The following is a 15622-nucleotide window of genomic DNA, read 5'->3' on the forward strand; positions in this document are numbered from 1 at the left end:
TTTGGCGGTATTCAGTCACGACTCGATACAGAGCCCGGATAGCTCAGTCGGTAGAGCATCAGACTTTTAATCTGAGGGTCCAGGGTTCAAGTCCCTGTTCGGGCGGATGCTTTTAATAAAGCGGAAAACAATAAACGCTATAATTTAAGGATGTGAGAAAACTACTGAAAAACAAATGATGGTGACTATTCAGAAAAATATCTTGGTTACCGTAGTTTCTTTGATTTCAGCTAGTTTATGACAGTATAGAGCCGTGACCATGTTCTGCTCGGTTGCTTTTTTGGCACCAGCAGCAAGTGATCACTGGTAATGTTATGTACCATGGCTATGGTATGATGGTACTCAGTCACTGTTTAGCACTATTACTTGGTTCTGTTATGGTGATATTCAGAAGATGCTTATTTTCATAACTGTAACTCCTGCCTATAAGCCACAAATCAATAGTAGACAGATCGCTAACAACAGCCAAGAAAGGCCGTACTGGGGGCCCACGGCACGTAAAGGGAGGCCGCCATGACGGGGTTACGTGGGACCTGGGGAGCTGGAGCAGTTAGAAGGGATACGGTGGTAAGGGGTTAACTGGGAACTTGAGGGGTGGCTTTAGGGGCATTTTTTGAAAATAAGGGGTGGAACTAGGGGACTGTGGGGAGGGGGCACATAAAAAGGGGCACGCTCCTCACGCAGGCATCCATTTTAGGTGCCTGCGTGACAAGTGAGGAATCTCTGTCACACTTACCAGAATGGACGTTGAAGCGATCCTCCAGCGTCTCCGGACGGCAGCCAGCTCCCAGGGGACAGATTGGCTGAATGCATCCGTTAACAGCCTTCTCCAGGGGAGCACCATCGCAGACACCGCAGGACGGGCGCCGGCCGCGGAGGACTAGGCCTCCGGCGCGCCTAAGCCCGGACATCATCCCCAGGGCCCGGTGCCGAAATAGGAGCCCCTCTGCGGACCCTCCGGTAAGCAGCGCTGTTCCCTCCACCTCACAGCGCGGCGCCGGGAGGAATCCTCCAGTGCGGCGGGGCCTACAACGGGGGGTGGATCCTTCCTCCCCTCCTTCAGTGTCCGGGCGGCAGGAGCAGGAGCCGGTACGGCGGCCGCCAGCATGCCCGCTGGCGCCGCTCAGCGTGGGAGGCAGCGACAGCCGAGGAGACGGGGGTCAGGTGCGGTGGCCCCTCAGCGCCGAGGATTATGCGGGCGGCAGTCGGCTGGCCCTGGCATCAGCGTGCGGCCTTCTGCAGTGCACAGCTCTGGAGTCTTCAACGCAGCAGCGCCCTCTGCTGGTGGTGGCCTGGATATTGCAAGTTCTGCGCCCTCTGCTGGTGTTGGCCGGGATTTTCCTGCAGCTGCGCCCTCTGCTGGTGATGGCCGGGATTTTCCTGGATCTGCGCCCTCTGCTGGTGATGGCTGGAACTTTCCTGGATCTGCGTCCTCTGCTGGTGGTGGCGGAAATTTTCCGGATTCCGGCAGGCGACATTCCGTCGCTTCGGTACGCAGTGCCGGGGACGTATCCGTGGCAAGGAGCCGCACATCTTCCATCGGGCGGCAGGATGCTGGCTCGGCCTTTTCCCTTTCCGCAGCACCAGGGCAGTCGACGGCATCACCGAGTCGCCAGGACACGGATACGGCCGCCAGGAGTTCGGCGGGCAACATCGCGGATCAAGCCGGTCGGGATGCAGGACACCTTCGGCTGGGAGCTGGATCTTCGGCTGCTGGGCTCACAGCACCCAGGCAGCTAGGTGAGAACATTTTCCCTATCTTTAATTTGCCAGGCATAGTTTCCCCTGAAGCTAGGAATAGTGACATTACTTCGGGAGTTGCTAGCGGGGGTATGGGTTTAATCCTTAGAGGTTTAGGGGAGCTAGCGGGCTTGTGGGGGTCCGGTCTTAGCAGGGGGTCTTTGCCGTCAGCTGCTTGGTTGGGAAATACGGGGTCGTTTGAGGGGTCTAGACAGTTGTCTGAAGTTACGGGTACATCCAGCAGTGCGGGTCCTGCGGCAGACACGGGGAGCTCATCAAGGGAGAAGGACGGAACAGCACCAGGGCCTGGGTCAGGAATTGATGCACCAGGTGAGGGAGCTTTGCAGGATAAGGAAAAGGAGGATGTACCGCAACTAGACGATGCGGCTAGGGGGGAGGTCTATGTCTGCTTCGAGGGCCCGTTAGGGGCACATTTAAAACAAGAGGTTAGGGAAAAAATCTGGAAAGGGGAGTACATAGAAATATTTTCTCTTTTACCCCTAGAGAGATTTAATTTGGATAGACCTAGAAGGGAGGACTCTAAAAAAGAAGATGAGGAGAAACGGAGATATAGGCTGATTCCCAGATCATTTTCAAATTGGCTGCAAGCTTTCGCTATTATGGCTAGCGTAATCGGGGAGAAGGCCCCGGAAAATTGCTCGGCATTATTTTGTTACTTAGATGCCATAGGGGAGGCTTACAGGACCTATGGGGGACAGGGTTGGTTACGCTATGACGAACAGTTTCGTCAGCGTAAGGCTTTTAGGCCAAGTATCAGGTGGGATTACAAGGACATAGCGTTGTGGATGAGAGTTATGGTCCCGTCCCGTTTAGGTCAGACCAGCCAGCCTTTTCACGGGGGCGCCGGGAGTTCAGGGCAGTCAGGACACTCGGCGGCTTTGCAGAAGGGACTGTGTTTCGCCTTCAATGATGGCATATGCAGATTCGGGAGCAAGTGTAAATATAGGCACGAGTGTTCAACCTGCGGGGGGTGCATAGCGCTTCAAAATGTTTCAGGGGTAACAGGCAAAAAGTTGGAGATTCAGCTGACAAAAGGGGTGACTCCGGTGCAGTGGGTCGTGATGGAGGCCTTTCTAAGTAGATACCCTGATAGGTCAGCTGCAGTTTTATTGCGCGACGGTTTTAAGGAGGGTTTCAAAATCCCTTATGTTGAGCAGGATGTTAGTTTAAAAAGAAAAAATTTGAAATCGGCGTTACAATTCCCGGAGGTCGTGTCGGAGAAGTTGAATAAGGAAGTTGCTCTGGGAAGAATGGCAGGCCCGTTTGTCGCCCCTCCGATTGCAAATCTGAGGGTGTCACCTCTTGGCGTGGTCCCTAAGAAAGAACCTAATAAATTTAGGTTAATCCATCACCTGTCATTTCCGAAGGGATCTTCGGTTAATGATGGTATTGATCCCGAGTTGAGTTCGGTGTCGTACTTATCATTCGATTCAGCGATGGAGTGGGTTAGAGCATGTGGAAAGGGGGCTAAGCTGGCTAAGACCGACATCGAAGCGGCCTTTCGTTTGTTGCCAGTTCATACTGACAGTTTGCATTTATTGGGTTGTTTTTGGGATGGCGGCTTCTTTGTTGATCGTTGTCTTCCCATGGGTTGCTCGATTTCATGTGCTTACTTTGAGGCCTTCAGCACGTTCCTAGAATGGGTGGTGAAAGATGTGTCTGGGATACGCTCATGTTCGCACTATCTGGATGACTTTCTGTTTATAGGGCCAGCGGAATCAGCAGATTGTTCGATTTTGTTGCATACAATGGAGAGTGTGACAAAAAACTTCGGGGTGCCTTTGGCGGAGGATAAAACAGTTGGTCCGGTGACAGTGTTGAGCTTCCTAGGCATTGAAATCGACACGGTAGCAATGGAATGTAGGCTACCTGCAGACAAGGTTACCGCGTTGCGCCAAGATGTGGTTAATACGATTGGTTTGAAGAAGATAAATTTGCGCAGTTTGCAATCGTTGTTAGGGAAACTGAACTTTGCATGTAGGATCATGCCGATGGGTCGAGCGTTCTGCCGCCGCCTATCCTTGGCAACAGTAGGGGTAAAGTCCCCTTTGCATTTCATCAGGATAAAGAAAGAGTTTCGGGACGATTTGAAGATGTGGGCGGATTTTCTGGACGAGTACAATGGCAGATCTCTGTGGATTCAGCCGGTGGCAGATGCTACCTCCTTGGGCATTTTGGTGCATGTCGTTGAAATGAGTGGCTTTGGTCTTTTCTTTCATGGTAGCTGGTCAGCAGCGGCTTGGCCGGAAGAATGGAAGGAGGAGGGGTTAACAAACAACCGGCTACTGTTGCATTTGTTCCCCAGGGGAGTTGCGTTGGCCCTGTGGGGTGACAAATTGAGGAATTTGAAGATTTCTTTTCATTGTGAGCATGTTGGAACGGTGACGGCGGTAAACTCGTTGTCAGCGGCTACGCCTGCAGTAGTGAAGGTCTTGCAGCACTTGGTTTTCCTGGGTCTTAAGTTTAACTTATGGATTGTATCTGAAGTTAGCTTGTCAGCGCCTGATCCAATAGTTGTTGCTCTTTCTCAATTTCAGTGGCAGCTTTTCCGGGATTTGGCACCACAGGCGGAGAGCGCGGGCTGGGATTGTCCAGTGGAGTTGTGGAACCTGCCGCGAGGGCCGTAACAGAGTTATTTACCAAATCGCTCGCGGATTCATCTTGGTCTCATTATAATCAGGCTTGGAGCTTGTGGGAATCCTGGATGTCAAGTATGGACCAGGATATGGAGGAGGAGTATGGTTTGTTGTTGTTCTTAGGTCATCATTGGGAGGCAGGTTGGTCTGTGACACGTTTGAATAAGTTTCTGGCGGGGCTAGCCTTCAACCTTAAATGTAGGGGGGGTAAGGATATAACGAAATCCTTCTTGGTTCGGCAAGTTGTTCGGGGTTGGAAGAAAGGCTGGAAGGCTTCGGACGGTCGCCGACCCGTATCTTATGAGGTGCTCTCAGCCATTGAGCGGAAGTTGCAAGAGGTGTGTTTTTCCGAATGGGAAGTGGTTCTGTTCCGTGCAGCCTTTTCTTTGGCCTTCTTTGGGGCATTTCGGTTAGGTGAGTTGGTTAGCCCGTCCGTTAGTAAAAAAGGTATTTTGTTAAGAGAAAACGTGGATGTCGAAGGGAATAAGGTGGTAGTGTTTATTAAGGCTTCCAAAACGGACGTGTATGGGAAAGGGTGCAAAGTGGTGTTGTTCAATGTTGAAGGATCCCCGGTGTGCCCGGTGGCATCCGTGAAGAAGTACATGGCAAAGGGCGGGGTGTTAGACGAGCCATTCTTGGTGCACGAAAATGGGTCTTTCTTGTCCCGTTTTCAGTTTATTTCTGTTTTTAGGAAATGTTTGGCGGCAGCGGGCTTACCTGCAACACAATATAGTGGTCACTCCTTCAGGATCGGGGCAGCGACTGAGGCCGCTAGGTGGGGCCTTGGTGAGGATGTGGTTCGGAGAATTGGGAGGTGGGAATCTTCAAGATTCCAGTCGTATGTTCGCCCAAACCTATTGTGAGTTAGAAGCTGTGTTAAGTTAATTGTTTGTTGCCTTTCTTTCTGTGTTGCAGGGCCTGATCCGATGCTCGTCTGGATCATGGGGCATTCGTATGTTGTATGGGCTGCGTTGCGTGCTGCGGTTCGTCCGGACGGTCGTCAGTTGGGTCTTTCTCGAGAGACAGTGACTTTACGATGGATCGGTAAAAGGGGGATGGTGTGGAAGGAATGGTTACCTGAATTTCATCGTTTTGTTAGACTGGATAGAGTGCCGGAGATCGTGGTGATACATTTAGGGGGGAATGATTTGGCTAAACGGTCTTGTAGGGAGCTGATTAAGGATATCAAATTCGATATCCTGAGGTTCTGGGTCATGTTTCCAAAAGTGTTGTTGGTGTGGTCCGACATCATTCCCCGTAAAAGATGGAGAGGTGCTAGATCACACGAGGGGGTGAACAGGGCCCGGATTAAAATAAACAGGGCCATATCTCGGTTTATGGTGAGGAATGGCGCGTTGGCCGTGAGACATGTGGACTTGGAATCGGGTCAAGGAGCTTACTGGAGAGCTGATGGCGTGCACCTGAACGCGGTGGGTAACGATATGTGGTGTTTGGCTATCCGTAGTGGCATTGAATTAAGCTTGAAGGTGTGGAGGGACATGAATGGCTAAGGTGTCAGGCCATTCGTGTTCGTGGCGGGGGTGGAGGTCCTCGAAGTCGGTGGAAATGGTAAATCGTGGTTCAATGGGGTGGGGATCTTGAGAGGTCCTGGACACCCCATGAGAGAATTTAACAAGGCGCGGTACGGTTATTCCGCGTGAGGTGGATTTATGGACCCCTGGCATGGGGGTGGGTTCGGTGGACCAGGATTGGTTGTTATCTATCCCTGAGCTGGTGCTTTACGGCTGGGGGTAAGACTCATCCTGGGCTGAACATTGTGGAGTTTTTGGGATACTGAGTTTTTTATAACTTTGGGGCTTCGAGGACCGCCCCTCCTATTCTGGGTTGTCATAAAAGTTCTGTTATCTTTTATTTAATAAAATGGCTGCTGTGGCCAATTAAATCCAACATATGTCTCCGTCTGCTGTTTTGAGTACGTTAGAAGTTTATTCTTTAGATTGTTAAGAGATCTGTTTAAGGGGGTTGGGGTAATTTTTTCCAGGTCACGGAACTCACGTATACCCTATGTCAAGAAAGGCCGTACTGGGGGCCTACGGCACGTAAAGGGAGGCCGCCATGACGGGGTTACGTGGGACCTGGGGAGCTGGAGCAGTTAGAAGGGATACGGTGGTAAGGGGTTAACTGGGAACTTGAGGGGTGGCTTTAGGGGCATTTTTTGAAAATAAGGGGTGGAACTAGGGGACTGTGGGGAGGGGGCACATAAAAAGGGGCACGCTCCTCACGCAGGCATCCATTTTAGGTGCCTGCGTGACAAGTGAGGAATCTCCCGCCCACCCTCCCTTTTTTGGTTAGGGTAATGGGGGGGGTGAAGTCGGCATATGTGGGCTTTTGGAGTATTGTTTTAAGAGGCGTCTAAATGTATTTATTTTGTTATGTGAATGCTGTCAGGGTATTGTCACGGCAGTTGGCGGGGGTGGAGGTCCTCGAAGTCGGTGGAAATGGTAAATCGTGGTTCAATGGGGTGGGGATCTTGAGAGGTCCTGGACACCCCATGAGAGAATTTAACAAGGCGCGGTACGGTTATTCCGCGTGAGGTGGATTTATGGACCCCTGGCATGGGGGTGGGTTCGGTGGACCAGGATTGGTTGTTATCTATCCCTGAGCTGGTGCTTTACGGCTGGGGGTAAGACTCATCCTGGGCTGAACATTGTGGAGTTTTTGGGATACTGAGTTTTTTATAACTTTGGGGCTTCGAGGACCGCCCCTCCTATTCTGGGTTGTCATAAAAGTTCTGTTATCTTTTATTTAATAAAATGGCTGCTGTGGCCAATTAAATCCAACATATGTCTCCGTCTGCTGTTTTGAGTACGTTAGAAGTTTATTCTTTAGATTGTTAAGAGATCTGTTTAAGGGGGTTGGGGTAATTTTTTCCAGGTCACGGAACTCACGTATACCCTATGTCATGTGATGTTTGGTCTCTGGGTAGTGGTAAAATCCTGATAAAAGATATGGCAGCGATCTCAACCTTTTGCGATCTTCAGGGGTAAAGATATCACATAAGTTGGGAATTTCATAAAATTCTGAACGGCTGAGGGCATCCCACAAGCAGACTCACGTGAGGTCATCACGAGAGTAAAGTGGGTGTAACTTAGTATGGCGGTATTCAGTCACTATTTTGTGTTATTATGTGGTCATGGTATTGTGGTAATCAGTCATTATTTGGTGTTTTTATGTTGGGATGGTGTTCAGTCACTATTTGGTGATTTTATGTGGTAATTGTATGGCGGTGTTCAGTCATTATATGCTGTTATTATGTGGTGATGGTATGGCAGTATTCTGTCGCTATTTTAGGTTATTATGTTTGTGTTGCATGGCGATATTCAGTCAGTTTACAGTGTTATTATGTGGTGATTGTATGGCGGTATTCAGTCACTATTTGGTGTTATTATGTGGTGGTGGTTTGGCGATATTTTATCACATTTGTTGTTAGTATATGGTGACGGTTTGGCGGTATTCAGTCACGACTCGATACAGAGCCCGGATAGCTCAGTCGGTAGAGCATCAGACTTTTAATCTGAGGGTCCAGGGTTCAAGTCCCTGTTCGGGCGGATGCTTTTAATAAAGCGGAAAACAATAAACGCTATAATTTAAGGATGTGAGAAAACTACTGAAAAACAAATGATGGTGACTATTCAGAAAAATATCTTGGTTACCGTAGTTTCTTTGATTTCAGCTAGTTTATGACAGTATAGAGCCGTGACCATGTTCTGCTCGGTTGCTTTTTTGGCACCAGCAGCAAGTGATCACTGGTAATGTTATGTACCATGGCTATGGTATGATGGTACTCAGTCACTGTTTAGCACTATTACTTGGTTCTGTTATGGTGATATTCAGAAGATGCTTATTTTCATAACTGTAACTCCTGCCTATAAGCCACAAATCAATAGTAGACAGATCGCTAACAACAGCCATGTGATGTTTGGTCTCTGGGTAGTGGTAAAATCCTGATAAAAGATATGGCGGCGATCTCAACCTTTTGCGATCTTCAGGGGTAAAGATATCACATAAGTTGGGAATTTCATAAAATTCTGAACGGCTGAGGGCATCCCACAAGCAGACTCACGTGAGGTCATCACGAGAGTAAAGTGGGTGTAACTTAGTATGGCGGTATTCAGTCACTATTTTGTGTTATTATGTGGTCATGGTATTGTGGTAATCAGTCATTATTTGGTGTTTTTATGTTGGGATGGTGTTCAGTCACTATTTGGTGATTTTATGTGGTAATTGTATGGCGGTGTTCAGTCATTATATGCTGTTATTATGTGGTGATGGTATGGCAGTATTCTGTCGCTATTTTAGGTTATTATGTTTGTGTTGCATGGCGATATTCAGTCAGTTTACAGTGTTATTATGTGGTGATTGTATGGCGGTATTCAGTCACTATTTGGTGTTATTATGTGGTGGTGGTTTGGCGATATTTTATCACATTTGTTGTTAGTATATGGTGACGGTTTGGCGGTATTCAGTCACGACTCGATACAGAGCCCGGATAGCTCAGTCGGTAGAACATCAGACTTTTAATCTGAGGGTCCAGGGTTCAAGTCCCTGTTCGGGCGGATGCTTTTAATAAAGCGGAAAACAATAAACGCTATAATTTAAGGATGTGAGAAAACTACTGAAAAACAAATGATGGTGACTATTCAGAAAAATATCTTGGTTACCGTAGTTTCTTTGATTTCAGCTAGTTTATGACAGTATAGAGCCGTGACCATGTTCTGCTCGGTTGCTTTTTTGGCACCAGCAGCAAGTGATCACTGGTAATGTTATGTACCATGGCTATGGTATGATGGTACTCAGTCACTGTTTAGCACTATTACTTGGTTCTGTTATGGTGATATTCAGAAGATGCTTATTTTCATAACTGTAACTCCTGCCTATAAGCCACAAATCAATAGTAGACAGATCGCTAACAACAGCCATGTGATGTTTGGTCTCTGGGTAGTGGTAAAATCCTGATAAAAGAAATGGCAGCGATCTCAACCTTTTGCGATCTTCAGGGGTAAAGATATCACATAAGTTGGGAATTTCATAAAATTCTGAACGGCTGAGGGCATCCCACAAGCAGACTCACGTGAGGTCATCACGAGAGTAAAGTGGGTGTAACTTAGTATGGCGGTATTCAGTCACTATTTTGTGTTATTATGTGGTCATGGTATTGTGGTAATCAGTCATTATTTGGTGTTTTTATGTTGGGATGGTGTTCAGTCACTATTTGGTGATTTTATGTGGTAATTGTATGGCGGTGTTCAGTCATTATATGCTGTTATTATGTGGTGATGGTATGGCAGTATTCTGTCGCTATTTTAGGTTATTATGTTTGTGTTGCATGGCGATATTCAGTCAGTTTACAGTGTTATTATGTGGTGATTGTATGGCGGTATTCAGTCACTATTTGGTGTTATTATGTGGTGGTGGTTTGTCGATATTTTATCACATTTGTTGTTAGTATATGGTGACGGTTTGCGGGAATTCAGTCACGACTCGATACAGAGCCCAGATAGCTCAGTCGGTAGAGCATCAGACTTTTAATCTGAGGGTCCAGGGTTCAAGTTCCTGTTCGGGCGGATGCTTTTAATAAAGCGGAAAACAATAAACGCTATAATTTAAGGATGTGAGAAAACTACTGAAAAACAAATGATGGTGACTATTCAGAAAAATATCTTGGTTACCGTAGTTTCTTTGATTTCAGCTAGTTTATGACAGTATAGAGCCGTGACCATGTTCTGCTCGGTTGCGTTTTTGGCACCAGCAGCAAGTGATCACTGGTAATGTTATGTACCATGGCTATGGTATGATGGTACTCAGTCACTGTTTAGCACTATTACTTGGTTCTGTTATGGTGATATTCAGAAGATGCTTATTTTCATAACTGTAACTCCTGCCTATAAGCCACAAATCAATAGTAGACAGATCGCTAACAACAGCCATGTGATGTTTGGTCTCTGGGTAGTGGTAAAATCCTGATAAAAGATATGGCGGCGATCTCAACCTTTTGCGATCTTCAGGGGTAAAGATATCACATAAGTTGGGAATTTCATAAAATTCTGAACGGCTGAGGGCATCCCACAAGCAGACTCACGTGAGGTCATCACGAGAGTAAAGTGGGTGTAACTTAGTATGGCGGTATTCAGTCACTATTTTGTGTTATTATGTGGTCATGGTATTGTGGTAATCAGTCATTATTTGGTGTTTTTATGTTGGGATGGTGTTCAGTCACTATTTGGTGATTTTATGTGGTAATTGTATGGCGGTGTTCAGTCATTATATGCTGTTATTATGTGGTGATGGTATGGCAGTATTCTGTCGCTATTTTAGGTTATTATGTTTGTGTTGCATGGCGATATTCAGTCAGTTTACAGTGTTATTATGTGGTGATTGTATGGCGGTATTCAGTCACTATTTGGTGTTATTATGTGGTGGTGGTTTGGCGATATTTTATCACATTTGTTGTTAGTATATGGTGACGGTTTGCGGGAATTCAGTCACGACTCGATACAGAGCCCGGATAGCTCAGTCGGTAGAGCATCAGACTTTTAATCTGAGGGTCCAGGGTTCAAGTCCCTGTTCGGGCGGATGCTTTTAATAAAGCGGAAAACAATAAACGCTATAATTTAAGGATGTGAGAAAACTACTGAAAAACAAATGATGGTGACTATTCAGAAAAATATCTTGGTTACCGTAGTTTCTTTGATTTCAGCTAGTTTATGACAGTATAGAGCCGTGACCATGTTCTGCTCGGTTGCTTTTTTGGCACCAGCAGCAAGTGATCACTGGTAATGTTATGTACCATGGCTATGGTATGATGGTACTCAGTTACTGTTTAGCACTATTACTTGGTTCTGTTATGGTGATATTCAGAAGATGCTTATTTTCATAACTGTAACTCCTGCCTATAAGCCACAAATCAATAGTAGACAGATCGCTAACAACAGCCATGTGATGTTTGGTCTCTGGGTAGTGGTAAAATCCTGATAAAAGATATGGCGGCGATCTCAACCTTTTGCGATCTTCAGGGGTAAAGATATCACATAAGTTGGGAATTTCATAAAATTCTGAACGGCTGAGGGCATCCCACAAGCAGACTCACGTGAGGTCATCACGAGAGTAAAGTGGGTGTAACTTAGTATGGCGGTATTCAGTCACTATTTTGTGTTATTATGTGGTCATGGTATTGTGGTAATCAGTCATTATTTGGTGTTTTTATGTTGGGATGGTGTTCAGTCACTATTTGGTGATTTTATGTGGTAATTGTATGGCGGTGTTCAGTCATTATATGCTGTTATTATGTGGTGATGGTATGGCAGTATTCTGTCGCTATTTTAGGTTATTATGTTTGTGTTGCATGGCGATATTCAGTCAGTTTACAGTGTTATTATGTGATGATTGTATGGCGGTATTCAGTCACTATTTGGTGTTATTATGTGGTGGTGGTTTGGCGATATTTTATCACATTTGTTGTTAGTATATGGTGACGATTTGCGGGAATTCAGTCACGACTCGCTACAGAGCCCAGATAGCTCAGTCGATAGAGCATCAGACTTTTAATCTGAGGGTCCAGGGTTCAAGTCCCTGTTCGGGCGGATGCTTTTAATAAAGCGGAAAACAATAAACGCTATAATTTAAGGATGTGAGAAAACTACTGAAAAACAAATAATGGTGACTATTCAGAAAAATATCTTGGTTACCGTAGTTTCTTTGATTTCAGCTGGTTTATGACAGTATAGAGCCGTGACCATGTTCTGCTCGGTTGCGTTTTTGGCACCAGCAGCAAGTGATCACTGGTAATGTTATGTACCATGGCTATGGTATGATGGTACTCAGTCACTGTTTAGCACTATTACTTGGTTCTGTTATGGTGATATTCAGAAGATGCTTATTTTCATAACTGTAACTCCTGCCTATAAGCCACAAATTAATAGTAGACAGATCGCTAACAACAGCCATGTGATGTTTGGTCTCTGGGTAGTGGTAAAATCCTGATAAAAGATATGGCGGCGATCTCAACCTTTTGCGATCTTCAGGGGTAAAGATATCACATAAGTTGGGAATTTCATAAAATTCTGAACGGCTGAGGGCATCCCACAAGCAGACTCACATGAGGTCATCACGAGAGTAAAGTGGGTGTAACTTGGTATGGCGGTATTCAGTCACTATTTTGTGTTATTATGTGGTCATGGTATTGTGGTAATCAGTCATTATTTGGTGTTTTTATGTTGGGATGGTGTTCAGTCACTATTTGGTGATTTTATGTGGTAATTGTATGGCGGTGTTCAGTCATTATATGCTGTTATTATGTGGTGATGGTATGGCAGTATTCTGTCGCTATTTTAGGTTATTATGTTTGTGTTGCATGGCGATATTCAGTCAGTTTACAGTGTTATTATGTGGTGATTGTATGGCGGTATTCAGTCACTATTTGGTGTTATTATGTGGTGGTGGTTTGGCGATATTTTATCACATTTGTTGTTAGTATATGGTGACGGTTTGGCGGTATTCAGTCACGACTCGATACAGAGCCCGGATAGCTCAGTCGGTAGAGCATCAGACTTTTAATCTGAGGGTCCAGGGTTCAAGTCCCTGTTCGGGCGGATGCTTTTAATAAAGCGGAAAACAATAAACGCTATAATTTAAGGATGTGAGAAAACTACTGAAAAACAAATGATGGTGACTATTCAGAAAAATATCTTGGTTACCGTAGTTTCTTTGATTTCAGCTAGTTTATGACAGTATAGAGCCGTGACCATGTTCTGCTCGGTTGCTTTTTTGGCACCAGCAGCAAGTGATCACTGGTAATGTTATGTACCATGGCTATGGTATGATGGTACTCAGTCACTGTTTAGCACTATTACTTGGTTCTGTTATGGTGATATTCAGAAGATGCTTATTTTCATAACTGTAACTCCTGCCTATAAGCCACAAATCAATAGTAGACAGATCGCTAACAACAGCCATGTGATGTTTGGTCTCTGGGTAGTGGTAAAATCCTGATAAAAGATATGGCAGCGATCTGAACCTTTTGCGATCTTCAGGGGTAAAGAAATCACATAAGTTGGGAATTTCATAAAATTCTGAACGGCTGAGGGCATCCCACAAGCAGACTCACGTGAGGTCATCACGAGAGTAAAGTGGGTGTAACTTAGTATGGCGGTATTCAGTCACTATTTTGTGTTATTATGTGGTCATGGTATTGTGGTAATCAGTCATTATTTGGTGTTTTTATGTTGGGATGGTGTTCAGTCACTATTTGGTGATTTTATGTGGTAATTGTATGGCGGTGTTCAGTCATTATATGCTGTTATTATGTGGTGATGGTATGGCAGTATTCTGTCGCTATTTTAGGTTATTATGTTTGTGTTGCATGGCGATATTCAGTCAGTTTACAGTGTTATTATGTGGTGATTGTATGGCGGTATTCAGTCACTATTTGGTGTTATTATGTGGTGGTGGTTTGGCGATATTTTATCACATTTGTTGTTAGTATATGGTGACGGTTTGGCGGTATTCAGTCACGACTCGATACAGAGCCCGGATAGCTCAGTCGGTAGAGCATCAGACTTTTAATCTGAGGGTCCAGGGTTCAAGTCCCCGTTCGGGCGGATGCTTTTAATAAAGCGGAAAACAATAAACGCTATAATTTAAGGATGTGAGAAAACTACTGAAAAACAAATGATGGTGACTATTCAGAAAAATATCTTGGTTACCGTAGTTTCTTTGATTTCAGCTAGTTTATGACAGTATAGAGCCGTGACCATGTTCTGCTCGGTTGCTTTTTTGGCACCAGCAGCAAGTGATCACTGGTAATGTTATGTACCATGGCTATGGTATGATGGTACTCAGTCACTGTTTAGCACTATTACTTGGTTCTGTTATGGTGATATTCAGAAGATGCTTATTTTCATAACTGTAACTCCTGCCTATAAGCCACAAATCAATAGTAGACAGATCGCTAACAACAGCCATGTGATGTTTGGTCTCTGGGTAGTGGTAAAATCCTGATAAAAGATATGGCGGCGATCTCAACCTTTTGCGATCTTCAGGGGTAAAGATATCACATAAGTTGGGAATTTCATAAAATTCTGAACGGCTGAGGGCATCCCACAAGCAGACTCACGTGAGGTCATCACGAGAGTAAAGTGGGTGTAACTTAGTATGGCGGTATTCAGTCACTATTTTGTGTTATTATGTGGTCATGGTATTGTGGTAATCAGTCATTATTTGGTGTTTTTATGTTGGGATGGTGTTCAGTCACTATTTGGTGATTTTATGTGGTAATTGTATGGCGGTGTTCAGTCATTATATGCTGTTATTATGTGGTGATGGTATGGCAGTATTCTGTCGCTATTTTAGGTTATTATGTTTGTGTTGCATGGCGATATTCAGTCAGTTTACAGTGTTATTATGTGGTGATTGTATGGCGGTATTCAGTCATTATTTGGTGTTATTATGTGGTGGTGGTTTGGCGATATTTTATCACATTTGTTGTTAGTATATGGTGACGGTTTGGCGGTATTCAGTCACGACTCGATACAGAGCCCGGATAGCTCAGTCGGTAGAGCATCAGACTTTTAATCTGAGGGTCCAGGGTTCAAGTCCCTGTTCGGGCGGATGCTTTTAATAAAGCGGAAAACAATAAACGCTATAATTTAAGGATGTGAGAAAACTACTGAAAAACAAATGATGGTGACTATTCAGAAAAATATCTTGGTTACCGTAGTTTCTTTGATTTCAGCTAGTTTATGACAGTATAGAGCCGTGACTATGTTCTGCTCGGTTGCTTTTTTGGCACCAGCAGCAAGTGATCACTGGTAATGTTATGTACCATGGCTATGGTATGATGGTACTCAGTCACTGTTTAGCACTATTACTTGGTTCTGTTATGGTGATATTCAGAAGATGCTTATTTTCATAACTGTAACTCCTGCCTATAAGCCACAAATCAATAGTAGACAGATCGCTAACAACAGCCATGTGATGTTTGGTCTCTGGGTAGTGGTAAAATCCTGATAAAAGATATGGCGGCGATCTCAACCTTTTGCGATCTTCAGGGGTAAAGATATCACATAAGTTGGGAATTTCATAAAATTCTGAACGGCTGAGGGCATCCCACAAGCAGACTCACGTGAGGTCATCACGAGAGTAAAGTGGGTGTAACTTAGTATGGCGGTATTCAGTCACTATTTTGTGTTATTATGTGGTCATGGTAT

The 15622-nt window shown here is 45.1% G+C and overlaps 5 non-coding genes across 5 annotated transcripts; all 5 read left to right on the forward strand.

The window, feature by feature from the left end:
* The first annotated feature begins 32 nt into the window (after positions 1-32).
* Positions 33-105, forward strand: TRNAK-UUU (transfer RNA lysine (anticodon UUU)). Its single transcript has one exon. It is a non-coding gene; the product is annotated as a tRNA-Lys (tRNA).
* A 7788-nt stretch (positions 106-7893) lies between these two features.
* On the forward strand, positions 7894-7966 carry TRNAK-UUU (transfer RNA lysine (anticodon UUU)). Its single transcript has one exon. It is a non-coding gene; the product is annotated as a tRNA-Lys (tRNA).
* Positions 7967-10917: 2951 nt separating this feature from the next.
* Positions 10918-10990, forward strand: TRNAK-UUU (transfer RNA lysine (anticodon UUU)). Its single transcript has one exon. It is a non-coding gene; the product is annotated as a tRNA-Lys (tRNA).
* A 1943-nt stretch (positions 10991-12933) lies between these two features.
* On the forward strand, positions 12934-13006 carry TRNAK-UUU (transfer RNA lysine (anticodon UUU)). The gene has a single exon. It is a non-coding gene; the product is annotated as a tRNA-Lys (tRNA).
* A 1943-nt stretch (positions 13007-14949) lies between these two features.
* On the forward strand, positions 14950-15022 carry TRNAK-UUU (transfer RNA lysine (anticodon UUU)). The gene has a single exon. It is a non-coding gene; the product is annotated as a tRNA-Lys (tRNA).
* The last annotated feature ends 600 nt before the right edge of the window (positions 15023-15622 follow it).

This window comes from Ranitomeya imitator, chromosome 4 (assembly GCF_032444005.1).
Source record: "Ranitomeya imitator isolate aRanImi1 chromosome 4, aRanImi1.pri, whole genome shotgun sequence".
NCBI classification, from domain to species: Eukaryota; Metazoa; Chordata; class Amphibia; order Anura; family Dendrobatidae; genus Ranitomeya; species Ranitomeya imitator.